This window comes from Schistocerca piceifrons, chromosome 4 (assembly GCF_021461385.2).
Source record: "Schistocerca piceifrons isolate TAMUIC-IGC-003096 chromosome 4, iqSchPice1.1, whole genome shotgun sequence".
Classification (NCBI taxonomy): Eukaryota; Metazoa; Arthropoda; class Insecta; order Orthoptera; family Acrididae; genus Schistocerca; species Schistocerca piceifrons.
The window spans coordinates 763,199,166-763,208,528 of record NC_060141.1 but is presented as its reverse complement, the minus strand read 5'-3'; positions in this window follow the sequence as shown (position 1 = coordinate 763,208,528).

The following is a 9,363-nucleotide window of genomic DNA, read 5'->3' as shown; positions in this document are numbered from 1 at the left end:
AATAACTGAAAATTGTTGACTTTTTTAAATAGATTATGTAAAAAATAAAAATCAAGATGTGATATAACACAATCTTTAATTCTCTTCAGTTGAAGAAAACCACACAAAAAGCAACAGCTTGAATTGTAGTGATTTTAATGTAACATTCTTAAAGGAATGTGACAGAAAAAGTTATCAATTTATTGTCGGTTATAAGTTTCCCTGCTTGAGTAGCTCAAGACAATAACACACTGATACATAATGTGTTCCTGTAAGAAGCAGAAGTAAAACACAAATACTAAAATGTGGAGCAATACAGGTATTCAGTATTTTGAGAATGAAGGAGGGGAGTTTACAAAATAGCAAGAACAGTAAAAAAACTCAAAGTACTTTTCTTTTATAATATAAATAGCACTGTAACATTTTACAAAAATCCAGAAGTAAGTACATCTTGTCACTTTTTTTTTTTAGATCAGACAGGGTTGCAACAGATTGTGGAAATCAGAGAATTTCAAACACGTAAGGGAAATTGTGGAAATTTGGGAAAAAAACACTGGAAAAATCTCGTTTTTGTCGTAGTAGATGACATGGTTTGTTTACTTGAGGTGTGCATCATTGCTGGTTGGGTGCAGCATAGTATGTGCGGTACTTCCCTACTCCCTCATTCCCACTGCTTCTTCCCTTCCTACCACTCCCCTCAGCTTGCAGTCAGTGCTGCCACCACTTTTTGCCACTCGTCTAGCAGGTGCCGATGAGAGGCAGGGAGGCTTGAGATGTGGTTTGTTTGGATCCAATTCTCAGAGACTGCAGATGCGGCAGTTATATGGGCCTGAGTGATAGTGTGTGTGTGTGTGTGTGTGTGTGTGTGTGTGTGTGTGTGTGTGTGTGTGTGGGGGCGCTCTCTCTCTCTCTCTCTCTCTCTCTCTCTCTCTCTCTCTCTCTCATTTTCTGACAAAAGCTATGGCTGAAAATTTAGTTGTGATAGTGGGATTGTCTTTTCTAGAATAAGAATCTTTATTAGCCGTTCAGTATTTTCTTATACAATGGGCTTCATCAATAAGTTCAATTACAGTATAAAGATGGTTATATTCTCTTAACAATGTATATATAAATCATGTGAAATTTAGTGTAGTACAATAGCACACATTTGGAATTTTGTATATTATTAATTTTACAATAAAAAGGAAAACATTATACAGATTTATATTAAGCAGGGAGTATTCATGTTGATGACACTGTCATTATCATATACATGTTGATAACACTGTGTCATCATCCTAAGCTGTTGATACAAATTTAGGTCCTACTACAGGCAGAGGTACCTTTCTCTATGTTAAAACTGCAAATCTGCCATATTACAATCTTTAAATTCACCAACTGAGTAAAATGCTTTACCGTTGAGCCATTGACCCAATGTTGTCTTAAATTTACTTTTAGATACTGTTTGTACAATTTTAGGGACCATATTAAACAGTTCGAGGCCTACATATTTATAACTATTATGTATCTTAGGCAGTCTAGAGTATGGCAGATCAATTGTGTGGTTTCGTCTTGTATTGTGGGTGTGGACAGATGACCTAAGGGGATATTGAGCTATGTTTTCTTTTACGTGTAGTAAGCAATAATAGATGTACAAACAAGGAACTGTCATGATGTTAAGTTTTTTGAAATGTTCCCTGCATGTATCCCTAGGAGATAAACCCACTACACATCGAAGAGCTTTTTTTTGCCATTGAAAATTGATATTGAACTGGGAGAATTTCCCCAGAGCAGAATACCATAAGAAAGATGGGGGTGGATATAAGCAAAATATGAATGCAGCAGTAAGTTTTGGCTGACATTACTCCTAAGCTTATAAAGTAGGAACATAGCACGTGCAAGTTTAGAACAGACGTATGTGATCTGTTTATCCCAGCTTAAGTTTCTGGTCAATCATCATTCCTAGCAGTTTAACGGACTTATTTTCTTTGTTTGATACCTTCAAATTAAAGAATATTTCCTCAGTTTTTGTTTCATTTATGAATAGGGAGTTTGCACTAAACCAATGAACTGATTTTTTCAAATATTGTATTATTTTTTTCTCGTACGGATTCAAGAGTCTGTCCTGAATTGATAAAAGTTGTATCGTCTGCATAGAGGACTGTTTTACAGGGTAAATACTGTGGCATATCATTAACATACACTACAAACAGGAAGGGCCCAAGTATGGAGCCCTGTGGCACACCTCTTTTTATTGTTTGTGGGTTTGACAGCTGCCCATTTACACTAACAAATTGTACTCTGTTGCTTAAGTAGGATTCTAATAATTTCAGGGTGTCCTCTTCCATGCCGTAGTGTCTTAATTTCATGATAAAAGTACTATGAGATACAGTGTCAAATGCTTTACTCAGGTCTAGGAGAGTAGCACATGAGATTAATTTATTTTCAAAGCCATCATATATATCACTAACAATATTTTCAACTGCTTTAACTGTGGATAGTTTAGACCTGAATCCATACTGTGAGTTACTTAACAAATTATTCCTCTCAAAATAGTGATTCATTTGTTGGTGAACACAGTCTTCGATTATTTTAGATATTATTGGGATTAATGAGATAGGGCGATAGTTACTTGGATTTGATTTATCTCCTTTCTTAAATATGGGAATAGTTACTGCTATTTTCAAACAGTCGGGGAAAATCCCTTGCTGTAATATATGGTTAATGAGAGTGGTTAGAGGGGGCAGAAGATCACTTGATATCTTCTTTATGACATAGTTTGACAGACCATAGAAGTCCTCTGCTCTGGAACTACTTAGTTTGCCTATTGCTTTGCTAACATCATTTTCAGTTACTGTTACCCAGCAGAATTTATGGACTACATACTTATTTGAACCTAAAAGAGTTTTAGCATCAAGCATGGCGTTGAGGGGAGACAAATCTTGTTGTAAACTGAAGTTAACAAAGTGTGAATTTAAGATATCTGGGGCTATGGGTATAGCTAGTTGAGTTGTTGGTCTATTTATTTCACTTTTAATTACTTCCCAGGCAGCTTTACAGCTGTTTCTGGATTTAAGAATATAGTTATCATTCGCCCTACATTTTCTACGTGTCTGTCTGCGGCTCAGCAATCATCTTCACAGTGAGCTGCTACCTGTCCTCATTATTATTGATTCTCAGAGTATTTGAATAAGTTATGTGTTGCATGGATGGATCACCATGGTCTCATTTCATCAACACTGTCTGTGGCTTGCAAATAGCTGGCCACATGAGTGGGTTTCTGTGAGGGCCTAAACTGGAGGCCATTTCTGCTGTATCTGTAATGGATTAGGCCTGCCAATGTGAAGCTGTTCAGTTCCCACTAATGTGCAGGCCATGCCTGCCAGATCTAGTATCACCGATCTACCCGCAGGCTGGATCTGTTTGTGTTGGTCTAATGCAGCAATTTTCATGATTTATCCAAGGCCCCAGGACTGTGGTGCTCCTCAGTAGCCCAGAGACCATGGGGGATGGATTTCAGTAATTGCGACTGTCTCACTGCAAGTATGTTGTACAGTGTGGCATTTTGTAGACATTTTATTCATTTTAGTACATTTTGGCACTTCAAAAGTAGTTTATATGTTAGAAAGTATGGACTATAAAAGAAGAAAATTATGTTAATCGCTGGCAGTTTGTACTCTGTGTTCTAATGTATTACTGCAAAGAAAAATCACACAATACCTGTAAAATAATAAATATAACACAGTAGGTAATAACTGACAATCGCAAACAAAGCAGCACCAACATTTTATTGACTGTCACCTACAGTGTTGGTTCATACAGTTCTTCCTTGCCTTATACACTTCTTTCAAGAGGCCTACTTTTTTCAGAGGTTATTTTAAATCTGTCTTGGAACTCCAAGGAAATGCGTATTTTTTGTCACCAGATGTGCTTCATTTTATTGAAATAAAATAACATCAGTGGTCTTAATGAAACACACAGACCATTTGGCTTGCTTTCTCCACCTAAAAACAATTCATTACAAACGATGTTTATGTTAGTACTGAAGATTTTTGCTCGCATCAGGAAACGCCATCTGCTTGCAAGTTTTTTTAGATGTTTCCTGATTTGCACTATTGTTTCGTGTACCTTAGCTGCAAAGACAGATTGTCGACTTACATCTTAATTTAACTTTCAGACCTCAAAATTTTTCAGGGAAAAATGTGAAACCTGGTCTTGGAAATCTGGGAAATATCAGGGAATTTCACTTGGGGGAAACTTCTGGCAACTCTGACAGTTAAAATGTAGCAAATACTTTAATAATTTATTTTTAAAAGTAGGTGATAAATTTGTTAAATATGTTAGAAAATCGAAGTAAAAGTAAAATCAAAGGAAAATCCAGGATGGAATGTAAAAATATTATGCTACTCACCATATAGTGCTGGTGTTGAGTTGCAGAGAGGCACAACAAAAAGTCTTTGGCCAACAAGTCCTTTGTCAAAAATACACACACACACAGTCTCCAGCAGCTGAAGTCAGACTCTTAACACAATACACTGAAGAATCAATACAGAGGAGATTTAGTGAAATGAAAATTTGTCACACATTCTCATGTGAACTAAGGAATATCATCATGAACCAAAAAAGTAAAAGTTTGTGTGGAGTTGATGAAATTGCCAATAAAACACTAAAAAGTTGTGGCTCTATAATCTGTGATGTTTTCAGTCAGTAATCATCATTAGTTCAGGGTATTTTCTCAAACAGATTAAAATATTCCATTGCTAAGCCACTAAATAAGAGAGGTGGCTCCACATATGGTCAATAACTGCTGGTTAGTCTCATATCTTACATCATAAGTTTTTGAGAGTAATTTGCTCACAGGTCATCATCCACTTTAGTAGTATTGGGATACGTAGTCTCACTAGATTTCAAAAGGGATGCTCCACCAAAGAAGCTATTTATACCTTCACTGAATATACAATACAAATTTTAAATGATAAATTTATCACTACTCTGTGGCTTACCAATGGCGTTTCACTTTGTCAGTCATGATATTCTATTACAGAAATTTAATTTTGTGGAATACATGGGTGAACGCTTGCATGAATTAGTTCCTATTGAAGATATTTCATGAAGAAAGTTAGACTAGGCTGGTTGAGTAACACAAACAGGGACACCATATCATTCCCATGAGGAGAAATCACAAAGGGTAGTCCACAGGGTTTGATCGTGGGCCCTTTATTGATCTCACTCGGTTTGTCACCGTCTATTTTGCAAAACCATATAGCAGACCTGCTAAAATGTTTAAGTTCTGCTACATAACAATGATTACCAAGTGTGAGGCCACAGATATCAGTAAGTTAACATATTTTCATCATATGGCCAGTTCACTATTGGTAAGTGTTGATAAGCCTCCCTGGCACAGTCTCAGACTTAGGTTTTTTCATTTGTTTTTATGCTGTTCTGTTGTTTAATTTTCTAGTCAAGGAGTTGTATGAGTTACAGTATGTTTTTATGTTGCAATTAAGTAACTACAACTAGTCCCGCAACATTGGTGATCCTGACGTGATATCTGCCGGTCACTAACGAGAAATTTGATGATCACTAATGCTCCGTATTGTGCTGTGTTGCGTTAAATACGAACATCCTCGTCAGCCACGTTGCACATCTTCTATGTTCCGCTTCGCCGTAACTCAAGATGGCAGACCCACCACCAACTGCAGAAGTGTCTACTGGCGCAGTAATTAATCGCGTGACAGTAAAACCGCCACCGTTTTGGCAACAGAATCCCGTACTGTGGTTTGCTCCAAGTAGAAAGGCAATTTGTGCTGGTGCACATCACCACAGATGAAACAAAGTACAGTTACGTAGTCGCTGCACTCAATGAAGATACGGCCGCAGAAGCACAAGGTATTCTGGCATCACCACCGAGTACTGATCGCTACACAACCATCACGAATGCTCTGATTACCCGGCTCTCGCAGTCCGAGGGGAAGAGATTGGAGAAGCTACCAGGCACAGAGGAGCTAGGCGATCGCACGCCATTGCAGCTACTGCGCCGACTGCGTACATCTGTGAGAAACGTGGTCAGTGATGACATTTTGCAGAATATTTGGCTATTGCGCCTGCCACCCTACTTGCAGAAAATATTGACAGTGTGTGCTGGCGATCTGGATGCAGTCGCATAAACTGCGGATCACATGCAGAAATGTATCCATCCGCATGCGTCGCGACAATTTCTCACACTCTCGCTGCACTACAAGCACAGGTTGCCGAGCTCAGTGCGCAAGTAGCTGCATTACGGACCCAGAATACCAGCCGCCGCTCTTGTTGGCACCGATCACCAGGTAAGTGCAGCCGCTCACCTTTGTCAGCAAGGATATGGTGGTATCACAGATGGTATGGTTCTGTGGCACGCAAGTGTAAACTGCCGTGTGAGCAGGGAAACTCAGCAGGGCATCAGTGATGATAACCATTGGCTATCCAGACGGCAGCTGTTGACTGTTTGTAATGGAACATAGCACAAAGTTACAGAATCTGGTTGACATGGGTGCTGACGTGTCAGTCTATCCATCTGCCTGCCTGCCATGTTGCAAATGTGATGACTGCCACCTTTTCACAGCCATTGGTTCCACAATAACAATGTATGGTCGTATCACATTAGTTTTGAACTTGGGCCTGTGGTGCAAATTTGAATGGCAATTTGTTGTAGCAGATGTGACCCACCTCATATTTGGAGCAGATTTTTTATCATTTTCTGACCTCCTGTCACCGACGCCTTCTTGACACTACTACCAACCTAGCAAGCCAAAGCAGAGTGCGTTGTGTGAAAGACACAGCAGTACGAGTGGTTACTGGTGATTCTCCATTTATGTAGCTCCTCAGATAGTTTCCAGAGATCACATGCCAGACTCCCACACTAGCACCTGTGCAGCACTCGACAGAGCATTATATTTTGACTACACCTGGACCAGCACTACATGCTCGACCGCACCGCTTGACATCCCAGAATTCCTGTACATGCTAGCACAAGGAATCTGCCCCGCCCATCGAGCAGTAGTTGGTCATCTCCACTACATGTGGTACCAAAGAAGAATAACGGATGGCGTCCATGCCACGACTACAGACAACTCAATCCCAGTACCATTCCAGATCGTTATCCAGTCCTGCATATCGAAGATTTTGCTTTCAGTGTCAACAGTAAGCAAATCTTTTCTACGTTGGACTTAGTTCGTGCATTTTACGAGATTCATGTGGCACCTGACAATGTTGCTAAGACTGCCTGCCGTCTGCACACCGTTTGGACTCTTTGAATTTACCCGAATGCCTTTTGGACTTTGTAATGCTGCCCAAATGGTTCAGGGATGAATAGACATGTGACTTAGACTTCTATTATGTGTATATTTACGACGTTTTGGTCACGTCAAATTCAGAGTCAGAACACTTATCACACTTATGACAGATCTTCACTCGTTTACGTGCACATGGCCTGCTCATCAACCCATCGAAGTGCATTTTTGGAGCAGCTGAAATATAGTTCCTAGGCTACACTATTAACGCTCAAGGCATACGCCCACCACAGGAGAAAGCAGACGCTATACTGAATTTTCCTCAGCCTACAACGATTAAAAAATTATGAGCTTTCTTAGCATAACCAATTTTTACTGTCGATTCATTCGCAATCATACCTTCCTAGCTGCATCACTGAATAAGTTCTTGCAAGGTTCTCCGAAGCTGAAAGAAGACTGCCATTGCAGAAGCTACGTTGTTAGTGCACCCAGTTCCGCAGGCGCCTCTCACCCTGGTCGACGCAACTGCAACTGCAATCAGTGCTGCACTGCAGCAGCAAATAGATGGCCACTGGCAGCCCTTAGCCTTTTTCAGTAAAAAAACTATTGCCATCTCAACAGAATTGGTCCACATATGATTGTGAACTGTATGCTGCTATTAAGAAATTTCGTCACATGTTGGGGGGACAGCACAGACCATCACAGACCATAAACCAATAACTTATGCTTTCCACCAGCATCCTGAGAAGGCATTGCCACATCAGGTGTGACACCTTGACTATATCGGACAGTTCACTACCAATATTGTCCACGTTGAAGGAGAACTAAATGTGCCAGCTGATGCACTCTCCAGGATTGAAGCAATCACTAAAGCAGTTGATTTTGAAGCTCTTGCTGTAGCGCAACAATCTGATAGTGAGCTCCGAGATTTGTTGGCGCAACCATCGGGCCCACAACTCTGCCATATTACACCCACTGTCAACTGTACTGCTGTATTGTGGTGTCGCCACCAACAAACGGAGACATTTTGTGACTATTGACTTTCGCCAACAGGCAATCGCCTCTTTACATAACTTGTCGCACCCTGGAATATGAGGCACTACCAACATGGTGAAGTGAGCTTTTGTCTGGCCACACATGGACAAAGATTGCAAGCAATATGTGCGACCATGTGTGGCCTGTCAACGGGATAAAGTTAGCCAGCACTTTAGGTCACCTCTTGGCACATTTCTTCCTCCAAATCAGAGATTTTATCATGTCCACCTATACCTAGTAGGACCCCTCCCACCACTGTAAGGATACACCTACTGCCTTACAGCTTTGATCGTTTTACATGCTGGCCCGAGGTGTTCCCAATCGCTGACATCACCGCCAAAACTGTCACGACTGCAGTCTTCAGGTGATGGATAGCCCATTCCAAAGTGCCATTATGAATCACAACAGACCAAGGAAGACAGTTTGAGTCATATTTGTTCAAAGCATTCTCTATTCTATTGGGTACAAGGCACGTTAGAACTACAGCTTACCACCCGTCAGAAAATGGTTTAATTGAACGCATGCACCGCCAACTGAAAGTGTCGCTTTGATGTCACGACTCACAGCTGTGGACAGAGACATTGCCCATTGTCCTCGTGGGTCTCTGTGCGTTGCTGAAAGAAAGCCTGAACACAACAACTGCAGAACTTGTTTATGGCCAGCCATTACGACTTCCCGGCGAGTTCTTTGCTAATGTGCCAGACAACGGCATTGACACTTTTGTACAAAAGCTGTGTACACAAATCTGGCAACTACGCCCCGTTGTTCCAAGGGATCAGGAGACCTGTCGCCCATTTGTGTTTGACGAGCTATGAGAATGCCAATATGTCTTCTTACAGCATGATGTAGTATACAAGCCGCTGCAGCCACCCTACGATGGACCTTATTGTGTCATCAGTAGGAGGACAAGACAGTCAATGTCGATGTGATGGGTACTCCAACCACTGTCTCTTTGGACAGGCTCAAACCAGCTTCCTGCACTCCCTACTCTGGTACAGATGCATCTACACACACTAAAGACATGACCAAAGCTCCAGCCACTCCACTGCACATCACAGGTCAGCCTCAATGGATGTTTGAGTCTACTTCTAATGCACCATCA